Genomic DNA, 25,064 nt, shown 5'->3' with positions numbered 1-25,064 from the left:
GTTCAGTGTCTATGTCTTGCTTTTGGGTCCACTCCCCAAGTTCCCCTTTATGACAGGCCTATTATTTCATTTATTATTATCCCTTCATACGATTACAATGCTGTCATTTGTATGGCCATCAGTCACTTGGTCTTCACACTTCTGTCAGCTGAGTGGTTATTAACTGTTGTGAGGAGTTCTAAATAGAATACATTGGACCCTATTGAGCAAGACTGTACAATTCTCAAAATTCAGTTACCTGCACACGAGTCAAGGGAATACAAAACTGACTTAAGAGTACCACTTCAGATCTTCATTTGGAATTCATAATTATGGACACAGCAACATTGAATTGAATTCGACTGCAGCTGATGCATCAATGTTGACATAACTACAGGTTCCACCCTCCTTGCAAATCAGTTAATTCTGGACACGTGATTGTCCATTGCAGTCTAAGCCGGCGTTTTGTTAAACGTGAACACTGTTTTCTCGTTGTTCACTTTGTCTGGCGCGGTAACCATATCAATCACGCAGCCAAAGCCCAAAACCAAGTTTAGCTGATGGAAAGCCCGGGGCCGAGAGGAACAGTTGGATGGATGATAGATCTCATTGAAGTGTGTTTACTTAGGATATCACAGTACCTTTTACAGAAAAGTCAAGGGGAATATTTAACAACATATTTTAAAAAAATCATCTAAACATCTGGATTTCTGTAGCATATTAATATAAATAGACGAGGAAATGTGCAGTCACTGAACTGGCTACAATGTTTGGGACCTTCACATGACTGCCAATTATTGTGCCGAGGAGCCCAAAAAGGGATCCAGCTTGAGATGTCTGGTAGGGCATGTCGAGATTGAGAGGGCAAGGATGAGACTGTGAAAGCTCTCAATTTCAAGATAATTATCTTCACAGAGAGAATTCGGCAGATCTATAACTCGTGTATGTCAAGATGCATAGGGAAGGTAAGTCAAATAGCCCGTCTTCTAGAACATGGTGGCATAGTCTCTGTTATATAGTATGTGAAAGACTAAAGGGCTTTTGGGATGGCATTGCCATGTGCATGGGTGCTCAGAACTAATACAAAGTCACGCTTTACAGGGTCAATTCAGTAGATGCAGACTGAGAAACAGGTGTTAAATAAGATCATAAAATAGCGAGCGTGAAATCCGCTTCAGCCATTTACTAGGAACAGGGGTGGTGGCAGGCGAACGATTTTTAGGATTCGCTGATGTCGATTGTTTCGGCCTTCTCAATTTTATTGAGCACTGGATGCCGTATAATCAGTGTTAGAGGCCAAATGGAATATGCAGGTCAATAGTATTTACTTAGCATCAGGTATGTTTCTGCTTGAAATCAGCAACCAAGCATCATGTACTTAATTCACAAAGAGATGAGAAGGAAATGTGATTTATCAATTTGCCTATGAAACTGCTGTCAGCAGAATTTCAGAGTGTGACAAAGAGGCGTACATCAGTGAGATTAATCAGCTGGTTGAGTGGTGCCACAGCAACAACAGTGTTCTCAACAAGAATAAGATAAATGAACTTATTGTCGATAGCAGAAAGCAGAAGTCGAAGGAACACACGCCAGTCCTAATCGAGGAGTCGGCAGTGGAAAAGGTGAGCTATTTCAAGTCCCAGGAGGTATTCTCTGAAGATCTATCCAGATCCCAAAATATGGATGTAAATAGGTAAATAAGCACGTCAGTGGCATATTTTATTAAGACCCAGAGAAGATTTGCTATATCACCAAAGACCAGACCAAATTTTTGTACAAGTCTGACATTCATAGCATCAGCATTCCAACTGGCTAAATCGCCAGCTGGTATTTAGGCACCATTGCTTGGGAACCGTAAATACCGCAGAGTGTTGTGTGCAGCTATCCATAGGCACGAGACTCCCCAACATTGAGAACATGTCAAAAGGCGGTGCCCCAAGGGGTTGGCAACAATCATTAAGGGCTCCCACCATCCAGGACGTGCCATCTTCTCATTACTGCCATCAGAAGTACAGGGGTATGAAGGCACGCACTCAACCTTTTAGGAACAGCTTCTGTTCCTTCTTCATCGGATTCTGAACAATCGATGAACCCACTAAAACTACCTTACTAATTTCCCCCCTTTATCACTACTTATTTATTTTTAAGCATCTCTTTCATATTGTATTTTATGTATTGCATTGTACTGCTGCTGCAAAACAATAAAATTCGCGACAATGTCAAAGAAAATTATTCTGATCCTGATGCTTATTCCGTGCTGTTGTCTGGACCTTTTGCTTTTAAAGTTCAGTTGACTGGTACACATGCACGAACGAGCCTATCCGTCAAATCAGATCTAGAATCTAATCTCCACGAACCGCTAGAGCTGAATAACCTTAGTAATTTGCCTTATGTCGTTACCTCTCTCGTCTCCCTGCTATATTTGCGACATGTGAGAAGGAAAGAATAAAGTATACCATATATATTAATGAAGCTAATATAAAAAAAAACTGAATAATGTTTTACTCTTAAAAGCAAAGATGTGAACACACATGTGGAAGCCAAGTTTTCATTCTGAATTTATTTCAATATAATGTGGCGTACAGAATAAATCGCTATCTGCTAACTATTCCGCGACTTACTAGCATCTCAAAAGTACGACATTTTCAGAAAAAACGTAAGGTTAAAAATATTCTAATGCTATCGAGAGCTCATCACAGTGTTATCGAACAGATGAAATTAATGGAATATCTCATTTACGATGGGATAATCTGAAGAGTGAATGCTATGCGTGGTCTTCAGTAAATCAGCACAACGGAAACTCAAACAACTACGCAGTAAGCAAGAAACACTTCCAAGCTACTAGTCATCAAATCAAGGATGATAAGACGCACGATTTAAAGCTGTCAGTTAGAACAACTGACACGTTAACTAAAGTAGGGTTACCCCGGGATTTATTAATACTTCTAACAATATTTGTTTGTAGCGACGGATGTCCAACCAAACAGCTATTGGTGGTTTCCTTCTCCCAGTCTTCTGCGCTGATCCTCAGTTTGCTGGTGACCGAGTTAGAGCCGTTTTCCTTATCGCTGTTAAACTGGATGGAGAATCCCGAATGCAAAAGGGTGTCATTAGCCATCAACCGACGTATATATCTTCCGGATAAAAACCGGTCACCAGGCAAATTAGGGTAGCTGCTTCCTCGGCTTGAATCTCCTCAGCTGATGGGTACAAGAGGTAGGCTTTAGGGTGGTGCATTTCAGTAACTGGAAGGGAAAAAACACATGTTAAATTAGTTTCATCTTGACTTGCAGATTTGTATCTTCACCAGACTCCGGATGTTCAAATATCAATAAACTCAGAAATTAGATCAGTTTTTCAACTCAAGACATATCGGCTCCAAATATAAATAAGGTTTTGAACTTGCTCTTTGTTATTAAGATACCATGTATAGTTTTGCAGTTTTGTGCAGCTTCTTTTCTACGTTACCACGGGTGGACATTTTTTTTTCTTCTGGATTGCTGTTACGCAACGGAATGGAGGAGATTATATTTTCAACTCTATTGATTAGTTCATGAATGTCTGCCAAAAAGTTTATTTGATGTGCCTCAAGACAGCAGTTAATTGCGCTTACACTTGGACTTTTTGGTGGCGGTTTTCAGTGGTGTTGGCAGATCACGGTATTCTACGAAGCACAGGTATTCGGTTCCACTGTTCCACTCCTCTGCACTGATCTTCAGTTTGCTGATGATGACGGATTTACTTCCCCTCCTCTCTGGACCGCGAGTCTCTACTCCGTTCATTCTCCGACTCCCATTTACTCGCCAGGAGACTGTGACGTCCTGTAAATCTGTGTAAACCACTTCGCACACAATGGTTGCCCTCCGAAGCGTCCAAATCTCTTCAAAAGAAGGCTTTTTTATGATGGCATTAATGTCAGCCACACGGCATTCTTCTGGCAAAAAAGTGAGAATGGTTATATTCATTCTGTGATGTTTCAGATGTGGATTATAACAACTATAACCAGGCCGTAGTTGCTCGTAATCCCACTACTATGCATTTCTCTGTGACATTTTTTTCTGCTTCCTTAATACAGCTATTCTGGCCTTATCAACCAGACTCCTCTATCTTCCTTGTCTGATATCCTCATTGATTTTCCCGACTATAGAAACAACAGCGCAAACAGTATACTGACATGACTTTAACAGTAAGTATTTTTCCCATTCAGGGATGCAAACGTTCCCCCTTAGATCTTCAAAATACTGAGGCTTCCTTCAAAGGTATTCACACAAAATGAGCAAAAGTCCACAGTGTGATTCTAAAAGAAGTTGATCGAAAAGAACTATTAAGCGGAAAGTTATCCTCAGTGAAAACTGCAGTATCTTCTCCATTATGGACGGAGTAGCACGCTCTTGGAAATAAGAAAACAAAATATAACATGCCACTGATTTCTAATAAAGCACATGTTCTGTGATTAGCATTCAATACATCACTACTTTACGAACCGAGGACGTACTGCCAGTCCTTCAATATTTTCGGTCATATTTTGTGGGCGTTACTCCACCAGAAATAGGAAAATTTGCCAGTAACGTGAAACGGAAGCGGCCACGTTGACTCCGTAGGTTACCACGTGCCATAAAATGTAATGGAATCACGTATTCGAAGGAAGCGCTTCCACTTACTTGATCTTAAAAATATAAAACTCTACTGCGATGTATGAGCCGACACCTGCATTATTTACCACCCAACGCATTCCAGAAAAAATATAAACTGTGGTATTAAAATACAGTAACATTTGGAGGATCAATTCACTTTCAAATGTGTATGAGCCTCTAGTAATTTTGCTTTATTACTTTTTTTTTCGATTCTCGATGCAGCTAGTAAGTTCATGGTTTACCGGTCTTGCATAGAAAATGTGAGCTATTTTCCTGAATTGCTTTAATGCTTCTGGCGAAGCATAATTTTCAAAGCTGTTGGGTAGCGAGTTACAGAATATAAACCCATCGAAACTGAAAGGAAGGTGCCATACTCTATTTCCAAGTGACACCCGCGTATTTGAAGCCCCTGTCCATCATGGTATTTTCTGTTTGGGTGACACTGTCAGAGTAGCACGGGTGAATAAAAGCAGTCCATTTTGTGCATGTTAAACAGTACAGCAACCATGTACCAGAAGCGAACCCTTTAAGGGTTTATGGCCCTAAAAGCTGTGGCAAACAGGACATCACGGTGATCGATACTGGGGCCTCAGATACTCTGAATCTATTTCAATTATATTACTGGGGGATGTACTGTAATATGATTACTGGGAATACAAGTTATGTGGCATTGTGGGCTGTGGGAAAGATTCTGGGAGAATTTGGTGGGATTTACACAAGATAAGTAAATCGTTCAGTACTCAGCAGATTGAATGTTACTTGGAAAGCGTGAGGATCCCGACCGAGGAGAAATAAATATGACGATAATATATTTTATGAATGGTCGGAAACTGGAAAATGTTGGTGTTCGGAGTGGTCTGAATTTTCTTGTGCGTGAAACACTGAATATGCAGAGCAGATTGTTATAATTTATTTTAGTTATTGTCTAGAAATTATGTCGTAGAAATCTCACTTTGCAGTCAGTACCAGCTTTAGGATATGATATCGATCTTCCCGCAAGAAGACATGGACTGCTTCATTTGATGAGGCATTGCGATTGGATTTGTTCGATATGCTTACTTGAACGATCATCTGCGCTTATCATGGAAAGGAGTTCACTCATGAAGGGTACGAAACTGCCCTAACCATCTAATACGACGACGTTATTGTGCTTGTATAATTGATTTTCATTATTTTCTTTGGTGCAATTAGTGGCTCCGACCTTTGCCAACCAACAACACGGAGCCACGGTAACGCGACGGTATTACCGCTCAGAACGTGTTGGAGTTCGGAGTTTAATGCCTGCGCTGTTCAATGAGGATTCTCTACGTTGTCCGCATGGAATGCACGGGTTTTCCCCAGCTGCTCCAGTTTCTTCCCAGAGTCAAAGAAAAACATACCGGTTTGGTTAGTTGGGGTCATTGAGAAGCATAACTCGCATGTATCTGTATCGCAATGGAATACATGGAATTACAGATGCATGAGAGAGGAGCTTGTCCAGGTAGATTGGAAGAGGATATTGGCGGGGATAACTGCAGAGCAGAGATGGCTGAAGTTTCTGGGAATAGTTCCACAAGGCGCAGGATAGATATGTGCCACAGAGGATGCAGGTCTGAAATGGAAGGGGCAGGAAACCGTGGCTGACAAAGGAAGATAAGGACTGCGTATAAGCCAAGGAAAGGGAATATAAGGTAGCAGAATGGAAAGGGAATGTAAATGATTGGGAAGCTTTTAAAATCAAACAAAACACAGATAAAAAATGCTATAAGGGAAAATGTGAAAGTTGAGGACAGACTAGCCAATAATATAAAGCAAGGTATTATTTTTTTAATTATATGAAGGGTAAAAGGAAAGTGAGAGGTAATATTGGACCATTAGAAAATGATGCTGGTAAGGTAGTAATGGGGACAAAGAAATGTCAGATGAACGTAATGGGTATTTTGCATCTATATTCACTATGGAAAACACTAGCAGTGTGCCAGAGGTCTATGGGCATCAGAGAGCAGCAGTGAGTGCCATTGCTATTACAAAGGAAAATAGTGCCAGGCAAACTTAAAGTTCTTAAGGTACATAAGTAACCTAGGTCAAATGGTTTACATCCCAGACTCCTGAGAGAGGTTGCTGAAGAGTTAACGGATGCATTGGCCATGAACTTTCAAGAACCACTTGATTCTGGCATGGTCCGGGAGGTCTGGAAAATGGCAAATGTCATTCCACTCGTTAAGGAGGGAGGGTTATAGGCCAGTTAGCCTAATCTAAGTGGTTGGGAAAATGTTGGATCTATTACTAAGGGTGAAGTTTTGAGCTACTTGGAGACTAATGTTAAAAAGGTCAAAGTAAGCATGGTTTCTGTGAAGGGAAATCTTGCCTGACAAATCGTTTAGAATTCTTCGCAGAAGTAACAACCAGGGTGGACAGAGGCGAGGGTGTGAATATCATTTACTTGGATTTTTAGAAGGGGTGTGGTAAGATGCCACAATTGAGGCTGCTCAGCAAGATAAAAACGTATCTCTTTACCGGAAAGATGCTAGTATGGGTTCCAGAATACCTGACAGGCAGGAGGCAGTGAATGGGAATAAAAGAAACCTTTTTCTGTTCGGCTGCCGGTGACCTGTGGTGTTCCCCATGGGTCAGGAATAGGACACCTGCTTTTCACATTGTTTATCAATGGTTCACATAGTGGAATTGATGGCTTTGTGGCAAAATTTGCGCATGATACGAAGAAAGGTGAAGGAGCAGGTAGTGCTGAGGAAGCAAAGCAATTGCAGCAGGGCTTAGAGAAATTGGAAGAATGGACAAAAGGTGTCAGATGGAAAACAGTGTTGGGAAATGTATGATAATACATTTTGGTAGAAGGATCAATAGTGCAGACTATCATCTAAATGGGGAAAAGTTTCAAATATCAGAGGTGCAGAGGGACTTAGATGTGCTCGTGCAAGACAACCAGAAGGTTGATTTACAGGTTGAGTTTGTGGTAAAGAAAGCCAATGCAACGTTGGCATTTATTTCGAGGGGAATAGCAAGGACTTTGTGCTGAGCATTTATAAGGCACTAATCAGGCCGCACTAAAAGCATTGTCAACAGTTTAAGGCCCAATATCACAGAAAGGATGTGTTGCCATTGGAGAGAGTCCAGAGGAGGTTCCCGAGGATGATTCCAGGAATGATGGGGAAAACATTTTGCGGAGCGTGTGGCAGCTTTGGGACTGTACTTACTGGAATTTAGGAGTATGCGTGTGGATCCAATTGAAACCTCCCTATGTTGAAAGGACAAGATAGGGTGATGTGGAAAGGATGTAGGGTATCGAGACCTGGATGGCACAGCCTCAACATTGACGGGCGACCCTTTAGAACAGACGTAAGGAGGAATTTTTTCAGCCAGCGAGTAGTAGATTTGTGGAATGCTCTGCCACAGACTGTGGAGTAGGCCGCCCGTGCATATAGTTAGTGTGGAAGTTGATCGTTTTCTGATCGGTAAGGGCATCAAAGGACATGGTGAGAAGGCAGGCATATGGGGTTGAGTGGGTTCCGGGATCAGCCATAATGGAATGACGGAGCAGACTCGATGAGCTGAATAGCCCAATTCTGTTCCTATTTCATGGTTTTTTGGTCTTACTGTAAAATTTACCCGACAATTAGGTTAAGGTTGATCAGGATTGTGCAGCTTTTGGTGTGGCGTGGCTCGAAAGACAGAAATAGCCTACTCCATGCTGTACCGTTAAATTAATGTTCGCTGTATAATGGGATCTAATGATCCAAGTAATTGACAGAACTATGTCGACTTTGCATCTTCCTGTGAATTTCATTTCAGTTTCTCCATAAAACGGATATGCCTGAAATCCCTAACCTTCCTATAGATAGTCGTGGATGATATCATGTTTTGTTGTGAGATCCAGGCCGAGGACCAATCACAGCATGCGAGAGAAAAAAACTGACAAGTCGTCAGGTCGAAAGTATTCCACTCAGTCGTGTTTTCTCCAGTCCAGGTCAGATGGCTGCTGATGGCACGGAGGATTTCAATACTTACTGTACTAATCGTGGAATTGAATTTAGGAGTCGAGAGGTAATGTTGCAGCTATATACGATCCTGGTCAGGACCCTCTTGGAGTAATGTGCTCAGTTCTGGTCGCCTTATTACAGGAAGGATGTGGAAGCCATAGAAATGGTGCAGAGGAGATTTACAAGGATGTCTCCTGGATTGGGGAGCATGCCTTATGAGAATAGGTTGAGTGAACTTGGCCTTTTCTACTTGGATCGATGGAGGATGAGAGGTGATCTGATAGAAATGTATAAGATGATGAGAGGCATTGATCGTGTAGATAGTCAGAGCCGTTTTCCCAGGGCCTAACTGGTTGCCACAAGAGGACAGTGGTTTATGGTGCTGGGGAGCTGGTACAGAGGAGATGTCAGGGGTAAGTTTTCTACAGTGGTGAATGCGTGGAATGGGCTGCCGGCAACGGTGGTGGAGGTAGATACGATAGGGTCTGTTAAGAGGCTTTCAGAAAGATAAATGGAGCTTAGAAAAGTAGAGGGCTATAGGTATGCCTCGTAACTTCTAAGGTCGGGACATGTTTGGCACAACTTTGTGGGCCGGAGGGCCTGTATTGCGCTGTCGGTTTTCTATGTTTCTATGACTCACATCAGTTAGTTGGACCTACATTTGTTTATTTATTCTAAGATATAGCGCAGAATAGGGCCGTCCGGCCATTCGGGCAGCTCCGCCAGCAACTGCTGATATAACCCTGGCCTAATCACTGGACAATTTACAACGACCAATTAACTTACTAACCGGTAAATCTTTAAACTGTTGAAGGAAATCGGAGAAATAGGAGGAAATCCACGCATTGCACAGAAAGGACGTACAAAATCCTTACAGAGGATGGTCCCACCCAATTATTCATGCCATCGTTAAACCATCCTCCGTTACCTGTGAATTATTAGCATGCTAATTCCTGTTTATTGATTATACTTTAATTGAGCTTAAAAAACGTTTGTTTACAAGTGTGGCCCATTAAACAATCTCCTTAGAATATAATCAGAAACGCCAAGAATGGGCTCCATTCATATTGTCATTCAACAATTAATGTCCGTACATATTCCTTCAGCTTTACCCTATTTAGCTCCTATTGGTGAGACAATTTAATATTATAATGAATTTGTCTTCGCAGGTTCAACAGTGATCCCTTTGCATCTTATGAATCTTAGTTGACGCTCATATATGTTATTTTATCAGACCATCAGAGAGGTCTGATTACTACTATAGTACATTACAATGATCGTTCCACTCTGCTCATTGCAGGCGGTTGATGCATTTTATCTTTTGTCTGGGATTTTCGAACACAGAATGGATGTGTGTATACTGGCAAACTTTTACTTACCTTTCGGTGTCCTGATGTTTGCTTTCACAGTAGATTTTGAAGGTGAGTGCGTGACGACACAGGAGTATCTTGCGTCCTTCTTCCAATCGGCTGAAGTCAAGTAAAGGAGGCTTCTCGTGCTGAAGGCCATGTCCTGTTGAAGTGCCGTGGAGAAGTTGGTAGCGTTCGAGTGGAACGCGGCTCCGTCCTTCTGCCACAAAACGGTTATGTCATCGGGGTAGAATCCCGTTATCATGAATGTGAGTATAGCGATACCCGTAGTTTGAGTCTCCTCTGGAGACGGTGGCAAGAGGCGTACCTTTGGTTCCAATGGTTTGGCTGGAAGAGAAAGTCAACCAGTATTAATCTCCAAAAACTTTCTTTCTGAAATGTGGTTGCAATGAAACAGTGCAAGTACTCAGCTGGACTTGTAGGATCTGCGGAGAAGAAACATTGCCCCCCCCCCCTTTCTATTTGACAAGGTTTCTATCAATACGCTTGTCAATTTGTTTAAGACTCCATGGTGAGCAGCCTACTTGTTAGTGAGCTGCTAAGGGTAATGGTGGCAATAACTTTCTGTTCGGAAATATGCTACATGCGGCGTACCACAGTACTGTGATTTTTGTTGTTTGTGATAGAAATAACGATTTGTATGAACATATAGGAAATATAATTCCTGAGGTTATGGCTGACAATAAACTTGTTGAATCGTGAGGCTTGGTGTCTAAGCCTGCGACAAGACACAGATCAAATAGAAAGTTAAACGTTCGGCGGCACATGAACTTTAATGTCTCATTATTAAGAAACTTTTATGAACAGAGATATACTGAAGTTCAAGTCCATAGTATACTGAAAGTGGCAGCACCGCTAGATCGAATGTTGGCAAAAGAACATGACATACTTGCCTTCATAGATCGGGGTTTAGCATGTGAATCTTCCGAAGCTCTGTTTTAATTTTACCAAACACTCGTGCACTCGCGTTTGAAATAAGTAGTTCAGTTCTGATCGTCACTTTATAAAATGAATGTCACTGCACTGGAAAGACTGGATATCATATTCAACTGTATGTTAACTGGACTGGAGAACCTCAATTATGGGGAGTAATTAGGTAGGCTTGGCTTGTTTTCTTTGGAGTGAAGGGAACTAAGGAGTGATAGGATAAAACCATATACAATTATTAGCGACAAAGAAAAACTACATTGCCATCATCGTTCCTTATTTACTGGCATGGAATCCAAAGAGAGCATATGATTAAGTTAAGAGAAGGAGCTTTAGGGACAGGTATGTCAAAAGAAATGGCTGATATCTTGATCGTGGTCACCATATTGAGAAAGTACTTGGACGATCACTGAAATAGGAAAGACAAAAGTTTTTTTTTGTTACTGCACTTTGGATTGAGATAGACGTGAAACAGCATTTAACATGGGTTTCAGAGGGACAACTATATTTCCGTGTTGGCTCATTTTATGACTCTACGACGATTGAATGTGGTAACACAGGGATACCGCTATTGGTATGGCTGACACAAACCACATTTAATTTAGGGTTTTCAATTCTCATGTCGATAAACATGTAGATACTAGCTACATTGACTACTGTAATTTATCCCTAATGTGGAGGTTGAGGGTAAACTCTGTGAGGAGTTGTTGAAACTACAAAAAGATTTAAAAATGTACAACTCCTTAGTGCCGATGCACACAGTTTAACTGGGCCGAAGAGGCTGCTCCTATGTTCTAGGACCATATGTCTCCAACATTTCTGTTAACAATGCATCGGGGAAATGTTATTGGTGACGTAATTGTCGCAACGCCAGACTTATAACCACATAAAATAGCCATATAACCATATTACAATTACAACACGGAAACAGGCCATCTCGGCCCTTCAAGTCCGTGTCGAGCGCTTACTGTCACCTAGTCCCACTGACCTGCACTCAGCCCATAACCCTCCATTCCTTTCCTTTCTGTACACCTTTCCAATTTTTTTTTTAATGACAATATCGAACATGCCTCTACCACTTCTACTGGAAGCTCGTTCCACACAGCTATCACTCTCTGAGTAAATAAGTTCCCCTTCGTGTTACCCTTAAACTTATGCCCTCAAACTCTCAACTCCCCTGAGTCTTTCCCTGAATTATGTATTAGCTTACGGCTCTGTCAGAGGGCAACTGGCTCACAATCATGCCTGTTTTGCTCTGCAATCTGTTGCCTGACATCCAGCACTTCCTGTTCCTCTTTCTGCATCTACACTGCTTTGCAGTTCGATTGTGCTTATTGCATCCACCTTTTGTGTTTCGTGTCCGTTTTGATAACGGAGTACCTAATTGATTGTTCTGCACCGAGCAGGAATATTCTACCCCGCTGTCCCACTCGGCAACGCTGCTGGTCAAACGCTCGACTGTCATGTACTGGCTTCCGATCTTTGTTGCGTGTCCTGTTTGAACACCATCAGCCCTTTTCTTTCCACCCACTGTCCAGGGGATGGAAACCTCAGCTGGAGTTGTGGCGATCACTTCACACACCAGTGTGGCAGTTTTGTTTATCCATATTTCTTCAACGGTAGGATCTCTGAGTAACAATGCAAAACCTAGAACACAAAATTGAGAGGACGATTTATTGATGACGAACCTGAAATATAGCAATGATTTCAATTTCATAATAAAGAAGGGTGAAGGGACGGATACATTCAGACTTTCCCTGAAAGGACGACAGTGATAAAATACCGGAGTGGGGAAAGGGTCGGTGGCTTCTGGCAGAATAGTCAGAGGTATGGAGCTAGCCACAGAGGCATTCTGAGGGAGGACAGAACACAGAAAGCTAGATCGTGGAAGCGATTATTAGATGGAAAAAGGTGCCAAAATATGCAGCGTCTAAGGTCATTCCATGTATTTATGCAAGAATGAAAGACCAGTTTAGCACAAAGTTTAACGGTTTGAGTTGTCGGGTCGTTGCCTCGACTACTTTCTTCCTTTCATTTATTTATTTTCCTACACTTTCATTGTTGCATGCTGATTCCAGCCAGGGATATAACATATCCATAAAATTTAACGTGCAACGACATTTAAAGAGGAGTGCAGAATATCTTTCAGCACCCTTTGCCCGTGATCCTCTTTTAATCATTTATTATTATATTGTAATTTTTCCTTTACTGTGCCTATTGTCTTGGTTATTATACTGTCTTGCTCTGTTTTGTGCACTTCACAGAGTCCCGTGTAGGCTTGAAGTCTGATGTAGTTTTGTGTTGTTTCACATAGCAGCATGGTCCTGGACGATCGTTGTTTCGTTTTAACTGTGTACTGCACCAGCAGCTATGGTTGAAATGACAATAAAAGCTACTTGACTTGACTTGATTTGGATTCCTTAGAAGCTATTAGGATACACAAATTCTATTCGATGCATTAACGTGATCGGAAATCAATATTCGCTGATGCAACATGAGATATTTTGACTACAGTTTCCAAGATTTGTTTGGAATTCTTATGTCTAATATTTCATGTTTGCTGACTAAACGTTCAGAATCAAATTCCAGTCTGTCCCTTATCCGAACTTTATATTAACAGGCATCTCAATCTTTACTAATCTGGTTCTTTTTAAATCGCGTTGATAAATGATCGCAACCCAAGAACTGTAAAACTGAGAATGAAAGAGGAAATATTTCACTTGTAAATTGGGAATTCCCTCTCACCAGACTCAGTTCGTATGTCTTTGCGGATGTTGCTGCTCGTTGCAGAGTGGAATACTTGGCACGAATACACAGCACCACCGGCCCATTTATTCAGCGGCACTTTGAGCACGCTTTCTGAGGTAAACGTTCTGTTTGATGTTTTAACCGGAGGACTGATGGTAAAGGCAGAATGTACGGCTGGTCCGTTTTTCTGTCAGATCACTATGATGTTTTCAGGTAATTGTGTTTTCAACACAAAGCTACACTAGACTACGTGAAACCTCATGACACAAATCAATTCCACAAAACCCTGTGCCTATTGTTTGTCAGTTACAGAATAGACAAGATTGATGTTTGGTGCGATCGGTTGCCTTGCTAAAATTAACAAAAACAAAAGACGTATGCTACTAATTTGGTTAGAGGTTTATCACTGTCCTGCAAAATATTAATCTTCAAAAACATCGTTGAAATGATTGGATCAATTTTACGTTGTTCTTCGTGACCATGTGTTAGGCATAATACAACTGCTATACTACTTACATCTAGAACTATGTTCGCGCTTCTAAGACGTTTTGGCTGAAGGGGCGACTTAAACAATGGTATTTCATTCAGTATAGTGGTATCAGAGCTTGCAGTGAATATGTCGTGTACCTTGAATTGTACTTTATAATTACGTCTGATAAATGCTTGGCAGTTTCAAAGGTGCTCACGAAGCAACACAGAGAAGGAAGACTGAAAATCTAGCTGCCAGAATAAAAATCTTTCACTCAATGTCAGCAAGACCAAGGAGCTGATTATTGACTACAGGAGGAGAAAACCGCGGGTCCATGAGCCAGTCCTCATCTTCAAATTCCTCAACTATCCTGAGTCAAAGCTCATAAGTGTCATTAGAAAGATAACGCAGCAGTAGAACTGCTTTCTTAGAAGTTTGAGAAGATTCAACATGTCACTTAAAACTTTGACAAACTTATGTAGCTATGTGGGTGAATATACCATTGGAAATTCCAATGCCCTTGAGTGGAAAGCCTACAAAAAGGTTGTGGATACTGCCCAGTTAATCACGAGTAAAGAGCTCCACGCCATTAAACACATCTACATAGATCGCTGTCACAGGAAAGCTGCATTTATCTTCGAGGACCACCACCATTCGTGCCACAATCTCTTCTCGCTACTGCCATCAAAAAGGAGGTACAGAAGCCTCAGGACTCAAACCATCAGATTCAGAAACAATTACTACCCCTTCACCATCAGGCTTTTGAACCAGAAAGGATGCCTTCACTCAATTCATTCACCTGCTGCTGAGCCTTTCTCACAGGCCACAGATCACTGTAAAAAAATCATCTCATGTTGTCAATATTTATTGTTTATTTATTTATTACTGTTAATTTATTTGCTTTTTTAAAAATTGAATTGCACAGTTTACGTTTTGCCCATTGGTTGTTCATCTTGATGTGCACGGGGATTCATTGATTTTATTCTGTTCAATAGAATCAATGAAATTCATTATTTAAATACCACCAAGAAAATTAATTTTGGGCTTGTATATGATGACGTATATGTACTTTAATTATACTTTGAACTTTGTACTTTAATGATCACTAGTGTATGAGTATGTAATATTCACAACAAAAATATGAGCTGTGTACTGCACCTCAGTGTGATATGGCAATTGTCTCGTATTGGACCGCAAAGCACTCCAGCGGGTGGTGTAAACTGCCCAGCGGGTTATAAGCACCCAGTTGCCCAACATTGAGAACATCTACCATAAACATTGCTTGGTCTGAGCGAAAAGCATTATCAAGGATGCACCTCAGCCTAGCCATGGACTTCTTACTCTCCTCCCATCTGGTAAGTGCTGCAGCAGCCTCCGCTCCCGCACCAGCAGGCTCAAGAAGAGCTTCTTCCCTGAGGCTGTGACTCTGCTGAACCTCACATCACAGCGCTAAACAGAATTGCACCAATATTGAACTGTCTCAGTACTTTTATATGTATCTGCTGTAGCACTTACTTTTTATTCACAGTTACTTTGTAAATAATACCATTCTTTCGCACTTCTGGTCAGATGCTAATTACATTTCATTGGTTTTGTATCTGTACTCGGCAAAAGGACAATAAAGTTGAATCTAATCTAATCTAATCTGAAACGTTACCAGTCTGTCCATAGCTCACAACACTGTATTTTATAATCTGCACAATTACGATTTTCTCAAACTTCATCTTGCTGTTGATGCGTGTTGAGGTGTACTGAATGTGGGAATCAACATGGCAAGCTTACAGTGTGCCCGCTGAGATCGACATGGCATTAGATAACATTGATCATTATACCACATTAATTCTCCAAGTCCACCCTTCCCATTAAACATCCTGTTTTACACCACGAGAGACAACTTCCGGTACCCGGTGGGATGAAACTGAAGCAAACTCGTGAAAAGTGTCGTTAGCGTCAAATCAAATTAGCCAGGAATTTGCTGGGTAACCTGAGCAATCGCTGTTTCCGGCGCCGACATAGCATGCTCACACTCAGTAACCCTAAGCATAGGGCTTTGTAATATGGGAGAAAACCGGAGCACCTGGAGGAAACACACGCAATCACGGAGAAGAAAGTACAAACACCTGACAGAAAGGAATTGAACCCCAGTCTTACAGCCGACATGGTAATAGTGTTATGCCAAGTGCTCGCTGGAATCACGTGGATAGGTGTTGGGTCCCGAATATTTATAATTAGTCTAAACGATAAGGACGAAGGAAACGTGGATATTTAGAATGAGGTTTGGAGAAGCAGAAGGCACATAGTAAATCAACAGTTAGCACAATGATATTGCAGCTCTGCCGGTCTTATTTTGGAGTTCGATTCCGGCGCCATGTCTAAGGAGTTTGCTCGGTCTCCCCGACACCGTGTGGGTTTCTTCCCGATACTCTCATTAACTCCGAAAGTCCAAAGACAGAACTTTGATTAGGTTAGGGTTAAATAGGAGAGTTACAGGGTGGCGTGACTAGTTGCAAAATGAAGTCCTTTCTGTGCTGTATCTCTGAATAAAATAAAAGCAACAAACGAAAAAAAATAGAAACAAGTGTTTCGATCTACCGAAAGTGTGCAGAACTTGTACAAGTTACTTACACTGATTCTACATGAATCCATTTTGGTTTATTCGTCTCCACAATCACATCAATTCCACCCAAGATCTATCATTGTTTTAAGCACTGTGAACAATATTCTTTTGAAAATTAACTAACCAGCTGCACGACTTTCGGATGTGGCAGGAAACTGGAGCATAAATATGAGGTCCTTCTTTTATGACAGCATCTAGGTAAAGTTTTCTTTTCTCTTGTAGTGTATTACAAATATTGGAATTACTTACATGCAGTAGAAGGATATTCCAATACTTGTTAAAGGAGAAATGGATGGGTACGTACAAAGCAAAGAACAATCACATATCACGGGTGGGGAGTGAAGGCTAGAGCTCATAATAAGACTGACGACGGTGAAGTGGAAAAGTAGGATTAGCGACGGGATGGCCAGGTCCATTTCCTAATTTGTATATTCGCTTTCTTGCCTTGAATGTTAATGTCAGCAAAGGAGTCAGAAGCCAAGGATGAATAGAGTTGGTGAGTAGATTTAATTAAATCGTTGGACCCGTTGAGGGTAATGGGATGAGGAATCACATCCATAATGTTGCTGGGGTGATGAAGTCACTCTCTGAAGGGTGCGTGCAGGAAAAAACCGTGATCCTATTTGGAAAATGCATGGATCCCTACAGTTTGCAGGATGGAGGAGGTTGGGCTCACATAGGATACTATGGGATTAAAAGTCTCATTTCTTCTGGGCCTTCTCACGCATGCCTGTGCCAATAGCCACCTCTCAATCACCTGCACAGTGAACATGAGGTGGGCAAGTGAACAAATACAAACGAGGAAGCGACAAGCAGAGCAGTCATTGTGTGAGTGGACCAGTGTTGGAGTAGGGAGGATCTGACTCACGAGGCTTGAGTGACAATTAGCTTGGGCAAGGCAAGTATCTGGTTATTTTCTTCTTCTACAATCTTCCGCGGAGGGTACGGAGAGCAGTGAGGATTGCTCCAGGGACGTATTGTGTACTTTGTGTGAGAATTGGAACCCTGGGAGACCTCCAGCCTTCTGGATAACCACATCTGCATCAGTTTCACCGAAATGCAGCTTCTCAGACAACGTGCTCATGACCAACGTGACCTTCGGCTCATACGGGAAAATGAGGAAGAGAGACATAGGCCCTATAGGAAGTGGTCACCCCGAAGCATGGTGACTGTCAGGAGAAGGAAAGAAAATGGGCAGCCAATGCAGAATACCTCTGTGACTGTTCCCCTCAATAATAAGTACACCACTTTCGAGTGTGTGTGTGTGTGTGTGTGTGTGTGTGTGGTGCACTACAACGACCTACCAGCAGGGGGGAACCGCAGCGATAGGGTTTCTGGCACTGCATCTGCTGCAATGGTTCAAAAGGAAAGGGGGCAGAAGAGGACTGAACTAGTGTAGGAACAGTTGACGCCAGAATCTATGGACACGATAGAGACACCCGGATAGTATGTTGCTTCCTAAGTGCAAGTTTCAGAGATGTCTCAGAATGGATCCAAAGGATTTTAAATGGGGAAGCTAAGCAGCCAGAAGTCTTGGTACATAGGAACACCAAAGGCATAGGTACGAAAAGGGAGGAGTCCTGAAGAGCGAATTGAAGCTGCTAAGTAAAAAGCTGAAAACCAGGACCTCTAGTGTTGTACTGTACTCTCTGGAGTTCTGCCTGTGCTACGCCACAGTGAAATTCAAAATAGGATGGTCTAGCAGATGAATGTATGGTTGAGGAACTAGTGCAGGAGCACTGTTGAAGATTTATGGATCATTGGGATCTCTTCTGGATGACCAACACAATAGGAGCGTGTTTGGGGATCAATATACTTGCGGGAATGTTTACAAGAGCTGTTGAGGAGGGTTTCAGCTAACTTGGCGAGGTGATGGGAGACGGTGAGATAGTGTTGAGGATGTGGCAGCTGGTATGCAAGCACAGGCAGTGTGCAGTGGGATTTTCAAGAAGGCCAGATAGGTGATTGGGCAAAATTACTGTCAGTGAGTTGCAGTGTAACAGGGGACAAATGGAAAAATGTTGACTAATACTGGACAGAAGATCTTATATCTGAATGCATGCTGCTTGCGAAACAAGGTAGATGATTTTTAGCGCAGTTTGAGACTGGCAGATGTGAAGATGTCGGCATCACTGAGTCATGGCTGAAAGAAGATTATAGTTGGGAGCTTAACGTCCAAGGATACACATTGTATGGAAAGAACAGGCAGGTAGGCAGAAGGGATGGCGTGATTCTGTTGGAAAAAAATGAAATTCAGTCCTGAGAAAGAGGTAATATAGGAACGAAGATGTAGAATCTTTATAGGTAGTTTAAGTGGTTTTTAGACGACGATATGTGTTTCTAAATAAAATACATTTTATTCTATTCCAGCAGTGTATCAAGTTGTTTCCACTACGAGTTTATGATTTAGCTTCCCTGCCAAGTATCAAATGATGAAAATACGTATTATATTTCTGGCGACCACTTTGTGCACTATTTCATCTTCAAACTTCTTTCGTACTTGGGTTCACTTTACACACTCAATCTTCATATATTTGAACCGATGAAAAGGTTTTCTCTAATATAGGTAGCGCACGGCAATGTAGGTCATGTCTGCGACAGTGGGATGCTAATCGGCATTCAAATATATGAAACATCGCGTTATATCAATGCATCAGGTAATACTTTAAAGTTACTGACGTGGAAGGAGTGCAGCAGGTCGAGGGTAATTGATGTGCTTCGATTTGAAAAAAAACTCTCCAAGTTCAATTTTCTTCTTTTAAGCCAACGGAAGAATTATCTTGGGAGGAAAGGCGCGTATTTAATTTCATCTGGGACATCTTAGCAAGTTAGCATTTTTCGATTTGCAAAAGTACATTATCATATTGCACTATACCGGTTGCATCATTTAAGTGAGAGTCTAATTGCCCTTCTCATCGGGGAACATATGCGCTTGCCCAAAATGTAATAAAAGATGTCACTTACCAGTTTTCACAGTCAGATTTGTGCCACCTCCGTCTGCGGTACACAATGATTTACTTCCTATTCATCCCAATGCGGAAAGTGATCATTAAAAGTGAATTATAGAGGTAGGTCTTCCAGAATAAGACAGAAACAAAAGGCTTAACAATATATTCTATTTGTCAATGGGTTTCAATTTCTTTCAGTTTTCATCTGCCTTTCTGTTTATTCGGTGTATTAAAAGGGCTTGTGATATAGAAACGGGAATTTTGGTGATTAAGCACCAAGGAACGTAGGTGGAATTCAACCCAAAGAAGAAGTATCTTTTTAAAATTATGTCGAGCAACATCCATGAACGTAAAGGCGCAGTTTGTAATCTCATTTACAAATCGACGAACAAAAAGAACTGTCCCGGAGGTTTGTGCTATGGCTTAGACTGCTGTGGCTTTCTGTTGACACATCATTTCACGTGAGCACAATAACCTCACTGTTGTAAATAGTGTATAAATCCGTCAAGTAATCCTATACCTCCATGATATGAGGGAATTGAAAATGAATAAATAGGTTTTATTGGCTTCCGTCGATAATAACTCTCAGCCAGGCAGATATCAAGGAAAATATCAAGTTTTGTTATTCATATGATTATAACATTTATACTGCAATTGCACAAATATGTAAAGCAAGGCTCCATTATGCCTACCAGTGTCTGGCAGAGGCAGCAGGTTTGGCAGTGAAAAGTTTAAGTCGCTGAAGGAATGTTTTGTATTAGTTTTGCATTAAGAATTGCGGAAGAGATTTATGTATGACGGGGATTGTAGATTCATCACTGTGACACTTTTGTTGACACAGTCATTGATGCTAGTACTAAAAGGTTCCTTGTACATCAATACAAGATCATGTGGTCAAGGCGTAAATTACAATCTTGCTTAACGCCGTTTTTATTCCGCCCAGCTACTTTTATAGCCAATAATCCCTCGAAAATAGCGTCTGCATTGTGCAGTTCAGAAACGGGTTAGCATTGTCCTTTCTCCAATTACCAAATGCATTTGTGATTTTTGAATTGCAGAGTCCATGCTTTGGTTCACTGTGGCTATCGTTGTTTGTATGGCAGAAATACGTGGCATCTGAAGGGAGGATAACAAATTTAATCATCACATATCTGAAGCAGAACAGGTTTTAACATAAAATAAAATTTGTTTATGCAAAGGCAAAATAGTAATCATTATTCTCTTTAAAAAAGAACTGCACGGACTCGGTTACCACGCGAAAAATATCAATATCATCAAAAATATCAAAATCATGGTTTCTTCACCACCAGAAAGCCTGTTAAGTAGAAAAGTTTTCAGACATCAGCGTCGGCTGTCTGTGCAACCTTGTGAAGGAGCGAAGACTTTATAAACCTCGAGAGTCTGGGCACATTTGCATAATACAGAAGGCGTATTAACTGCGATTATAGCTCGGTTAATTATATGTATTATATCCGATATTTCCATAATTACATCGGTGAAATATATGAGCATAAACGTATGGATAGAGATATAGAGGAAGATCTCCATTGCTTACTTCCATCCGTACTGAATGTGGTTCCATTCTTCATTGCTTTAATATCTGGAAAGGGCTTCAAAAATCTGTTAAAAGCATCCATGAGTAACCGTCAACTTGAGACAGCAAATGCAGTAAAAGCCTTTCGTTTAATCACCATGAAAAACTAAATAATATTCCTGTTGTTGCACATTTCTGTCTCGCGGTCCTTCATCTGTTCAACATTGGTAGGCACCATGAATCTAAGGCCAGCTGTAGTTATAAAACTGACCTTAAGTTTATTGTCAATGGTGGTCTCTTAGAATTTCGTGACGTCGCTCGCAGTGTATGTGCGTAATAACGAAGCATCACACAAACTTCTGGAGGAATTCGGCTAAACATTACTGCGAAAAAAGAATTCAGATGTGCCTATTTTAGGGCAATAATCCTGGTCATCTATGGTCAGGGAAAACACCACAGCTGGATTTAGGAACGAAGATCCTGTCAGGTAGTTTACTTTAAAAATATTAGTTCGAAATTCCAATAACATGATAAAATACGACACACATTCCATTATGAAGTGAAGGGAAGAAGCAGATGGGCAATGAATGTGTATAATTATCAAACTCCGAAGGTCGATGTTACTCATAAAAATGTATAACTTGAATAGAATATATAACTTCTAAGGAACCTTCGATGGCGACAGGCGTGGAAAATTTAGTCAATTAGAAAAATAAAGCATTCATAAGGTTTAGGAGGATAACATTGAACAGTGATACCGAGAAAATATAAATAAGCCCGAAAAGACATACAGTATTAAATTAGGAGATAGAGGGTGCTATAATCCTATTTTGGCAAGGCCGACATATATATCAAGAGACAGGGGAACTAGAACGTGGATAGAACCACTGACAGAAAAAGTAGGAAGCACGTTTTTGGAGAGACAGCAGTGCGGTTCTAAATGTGTATTTTACGTCAGTTTTCACCAAGGAGAAATCTTCACAGGATAGTGAGATCAGAGTGGAGCATACTAAGATGCTAGGAAATTTTAATAAGAAAACAGATAGCGTTAGATCACTCTAAGATCATTACTTTGAAGTCTTCTGGGGAGAGGCGATAGGTGTATATACCGTTAACCAACAAATTTGTTTAAGTTCAAGTTCATTGTCATTTGACTGTACAACCCAAATATTATAACATTCAGTACAGTTAGACCACCGTGCTTCAATGTAACAGATATCACACAGCATGGCAACCAAAGTATTATACTATAAAAGAGTTAATATAATTGAAAGTGCATGTTGTAAAACGCAGCACAGGTAACCAGTAAACAGCTCTAGTCCTAGTAACGGGACCTCAGTAGTGGCAGAGTATTCAAGGAAAAAGCTGTTACCCTGTCTGGCAGACCTATTCCTGACGCTCCTTTACCTCCATCCGGATGGAAGTGGGTCTAAGAGATTGTGGGATGGGTGGTACTGATCCACAACAATGTTTCTTGAAAATGTCATATATGGGTTGGGGTCGCTTGTGGTTGACCCTCAATGATCCTTTCAGCTGGTTTTGTTGTCTTCTGATCTTGCGCCCTGTTGCCTTGGAGCTTTGGTACCACACAATGATGAAGCCAGTATGACATTCGATGGCACTTCTGTAGTAAGATGTTAGAATGGCAGCGGGAGCCTTGCATGCCTCAAGTTCGCATGAAAGAGCTGCCGTGCCTTCCTAACTAGTGAAAAAGTGTTGTACGTCCAGGGTAGATAGTAAGTTATGTGCACACTCAGAATCTTTGTGCTCTTGTATCTCTCTCCATGGCACAGCCAAAGGTGTGCAATGGAGAGAGGTCCACCTGTGCCTTCCTGAAGACCACAATAATCTCTTTTGACTTATCCACCTTGAGACTCAGAATGTTATTCTAGCAACATTTGACATGCCTCCATACCCCATCTCTGTATGCTGATTCGTGATCGTTGCTGATGAAGCCATCCACAGTAGTATCATCAGTGAAGCTGGTGATGCGGGTTGAGATGCATCAGGCAGAGCAGCCTTGAGCCTGAAGCGTGAACAGCAGGCTGAGAATACAACCATGGGGGTATCAGTGCTCAGCTTGATGGAGCTTGAAATGTTCCAGTCAACACGCAGTGATTGGGGTATTTCCATCAAGGCGTCCAAAGTCCAGTTACCGAGAGGGGTGTTGAGTCCCAACGAGGACAACTTCACCACCAATTGCTGAGGGATGATGATATTAAACACCGAGCTGCAGTCAATGAAAAACATTCTGGAGTACGAGGCATCCTTTTCCAGGTGGACAAGACGGGCTGAGTCTATGCCACCATCCATGGCATATCAGTTTGAGCGGTAGGCGAACTGGGACGGGTCCAATGCAGCTAGGAGGCAGGATTTTATGTATTCCATTACTCAGCCGCTCAAACCACTTCATGATTAATAAAGTCAGTGCCACTGGGCGACAGTCGTTTACATCAGTTATCGTTGCTTTCAGGGGTATCGGAATGATGGTGGATTCCACGAAACGTGCAGGGCCAGTGGACTGTTTCAGACAAATAGAAAGATCTCTGTTAAGATCCCCGTCAGCTGGGCCGCCCAGTTCCTTCGCGCCTGCCCAGGTATGTTGTCCAGAACTGCAGCATTGCATTGATTTACCCTGTATAAGGTTCTCCTCGCCTCAGCTGCCGCCAGTCATGGTGCCTGTTCGCCGCAAAGAGAGGGACCTTACTTTGATGTCGCATCATTTAATTGGTCAAATCCTGGATTGAAGACATTCAACCTAATAGGAAGGAGGATATCATTGTTGTTGATGCACCGTGTTGACTTCCAATTGGTAATCCTTTGTATAAATTGTAATTTTGCATCTCAAGGAAGGTATGTGTAGCCAGTATTGTTCCTTTGTCCAAGAATGAATAGAGCGATAATCTGGAAATAATAGATTGGTGGGTCTCATGTCAGTGATAGGGAAACTAATGAAGATGATTCTTAGGGACAGAATATATGAGCATCTGGAAAAACATGGCCTAATTAGGGAAGATCAGTATGGCCTTGTGCAAAAGCAGATCATGTCTGAGTAACATCATTGAGGTTTTTGAGAAGATGGAGGTGATTGGTACAGGTAGAGATACAGTATGTCCACATAGGTTTCAGTGAGATATTCGACAGAGCCATTCTGGGAAACTCGTATAGAATATTAAGAAGCACTGCATCCTGAGTGACTTGGCCGTTTGCATTCATAATTGTGTTGCCTACAGAAGACGGAGTGTAGTAATCAAAGGCTCTTATTCTAGTTGCAAGTATGTCACTAATGTTCTTCTGTTCTAGGACTTTCGATGTTTGTGATTATATATACATACACATCGCTTTAACACAATGCTGGAGAAACTCAGCAGGCCAGACAGCATCTATGGCTGTGACCCGAAACATTGACTGTACTTTGCATGGATGCTGCTTGAACTGCTGAGTTCCTCCAGCATTCTGTGTGTGTTGATCGGATTAACGATTGTTGTCGTGAAAATGACTTTTGAAATGATGTCTTGGCACCAGATACATTGAAAGCAGCAGTCTCCAGTAGATTACAAATCAAAACTGTGGCTCGCTAATTACAAGGTTATAATTAAGTGAATTGGGCATTAATCAAGGTAAGTTTAGTAGATTCAATGCGCGAATCAGAACATATCTTCATGTTCACCATATGCTTGGAAAGCAAACTGAAGGGAAGACGCTGCCTGCTTCTGAAGAAAGATGTCTTCCTTGCTCTGGGTAAAAATCAGAATAAGCTTGTTACGCTACCTCACCAAATCCCCAAATTACTACTTTTCGGAAAATAGAATGCATAATACGAAGAGTGCTTCAAACAATAATGCTCATCACGTTTGTATT

The 25,064-nt window shown here is 41.5% G+C and overlaps 1 pseudogene; it reads right to left on the bottom strand.

The window, feature by feature from the left end:
* Positions 1-2,827: 2,827 nt before the first annotated feature.
* Positions 2,828-23,516, bottom strand: LOC132381567 (Ig heavy chain C region-like; annotated as a pseudogene).
* Positions 23,517-25,064: the final 1,548 nt, after the last annotated feature.

The sequence above is a fragment of the Hypanus sabinus genome, chromosome 26 (genome assembly GCF_030144855.1).
Source record: "Hypanus sabinus isolate sHypSab1 chromosome 26, sHypSab1.hap1, whole genome shotgun sequence".
In the NCBI taxonomy this organism is placed as follows: Eukaryota; Metazoa; Chordata; class Chondrichthyes; order Myliobatiformes; family Dasyatidae; genus Hypanus; species Hypanus sabinus.
This window is presented reverse-complemented; position numbering and strand designations above follow the sequence as displayed.